Here is a 2,167-nt window from a genome sequence, read left to right as displayed (position 1 = left end):
TTTTTTTTTTTTTTTTTTTGATTTAGCCTCTTTTTACGTTGTTCATATTGGGTAAATTCTATTAATCTGTCCTCAGTTTCACTAATTTTATCTTCTGTTATGTCTACTCTACAGTTCTCTAATTTCCATTTGAATTCTTTTTATAACTTGTTTTTAGTGAAATTTCCATTTTTTATTTGTTCCAAAAAATTTGAATTGCTTGTTGAAGCATTTATATGATAGTTGCCTGAAAACCTTTGTCAGATAGTTTTAACATTTGGTTTATCCTGGTGTAGATGTCATTTTTTTCCTCATTCCTATTGTGTTTTTCCTGATTCGTGGCATCAGTAATTTTTTGTTATATTGTAGATACTTTGTATATCATATTATGAGACTGGATTCCTATTTGTCTTTTTCAGAAGGTATAGTGCAAGGGACAGGTGTGATTATTTCTTCAGCTTCCTGTTTGCTCCTCCAAATCATCCTAGTAAACATGGGGCATTGACTCACACTGCATTGTTGCATATGGGTGGGGTGAAAGTTCACGTCCTTCCTCACCCTTCCTGGCCAAAGTGGGGCACTGACTCACATTTCCTTATTGCCTCTGAGTGGGATTATGTGATCAGCTTCCCGATTGGCTCCACTGTCTCTGGCGTGGAGTGAGGAGGGGGAAAGTAGAAGGGTGTTACATGATTTTGTTGCTATGATTAGGGGTAGATGGTCAGTTCTCTCCTCAGTGTGTATTATCAACATCAGGAAAGGAGAGAAGTGAAGAGTCAACTACTCTTCCTTGCATCACTCCATTCTACCTCATTGATGCCAAATGGAGATGGAAGGTCAGCTCCGGAATGGGCCTTGACAAAAGCAGCGCAAGGAGAATGAAGCTTAGCTGCACCTAACTCTGCATTTTACTGCCTCGTCAAGTTTCATTGCTGCTGGAGAGATGGGCAGGGTGAAGCCTCAACTCACTGCTAGACCCAACTGATACTTCCCTAGTAAGAGAATCTGAGCACTGCCTGCTTTCAGGCAGAGGATGTAATCTTAGCTCTTCCACCACTAACCTGCCAGGAAAATCAGACAATGGTGGCCTGCTTCAGCTCCAAGCTCAGCCCTGACAACACCACCTGACTGGAAAATCAGAGCATAACTGCTTGCTTCCACTGGAGTAGGAGGCAGTGTGGTTTTCTACTGATGTTTGGCTCGAGTAAGATTGACACTGCTAAAAGGTCTTCCTTTGAGAGGTGATCGATCCATTTTAAGACCTTTGCCTGAGGAGAACAAACTTTTCTTGCTTTTTGTTTTGGTTTTCTCCTTTCCTTTTTTTGTCCATGCCTATTGGCAATTCTGAGTTGGAGGTGTCTATAGTTCCCTGTCCATGGTATACACAAGGTGTAAGGAAACTCTGGAAGCTCATCCCCCCACAGTTCATCAAGTCCTGAGGTCGCTGGACAGCCCATCTTCTTCCTTGTATGTTTTCAGAGTCTTTGTTGTTTTATTTCCAGGGATTTCTAGGTATAAGAAGGAAGATGGGTTACTTCATCTCCCCTATTATTAATTTTTATATCAAATTAGTTTTTCTGAACTTTTAGGAACAGATATGATTTAGAGAAGCCTTTCAAACTTCACAGAGTTCTCTCTCTCCTATTGGCTATATATAGGGTTCAAAAATATGGTGACTGCTTTCTGAGGTGCTCTGTCTTTATTCTCCTTCCTCATTTTGGTCTAAACCGCCTATTTCTATCCTCTTTGTTGTTTGATTTTGTTGCTATCTTGCTTGATTTTGTTCTCATTATGAGCAATTTCTCCCTAGTATAGGGCCCTGTCCTAAAAAGGAGCCCTGGCAGGTCATTTCAGAGTTCATAGGAGAAAGACTCATCTATCCCCTTCAGTTTATCTTATATAAACTCCTTGAACACAATCGATATTGGAGAGAGCAAACTTTCTCCTTTTAGAGCTGATATTCTGAAATTGCCCCACCCCATTGCTTTCTTTGCTTCCTTCTACACAGATGTCACTTGTATTCAGGTAGTTTGTCTATATACCCCCATACTTTGGGATGTGTGAGGATATCTTGTCATTTTTATTTTGAAAATATCCCTGGTGTTTGGTATCTACTTGCTCTATCTTTTTTCTTAATGTGACAATTCAAAGCAACTAAACTTTATTGTCACTGCTGTTATCTTCCCAG

This window comes from Otolemur garnettii, unplaced genomic scaffold (genome assembly GCF_000181295.1).
Source record: "Otolemur garnettii isolate 467f Iridium unplaced genomic scaffold, OtoGar3 scaffold00088, whole genome shotgun sequence".
Taxonomy (NCBI): domain Eukaryota; kingdom Metazoa; phylum Chordata; class Mammalia; order Primates; family Galagidae; genus Otolemur; species Otolemur garnettii.
The sequence above is the reverse complement of the archived record's forward strand: the minus strand, read 5'-3'. Positions refer to the sequence as shown.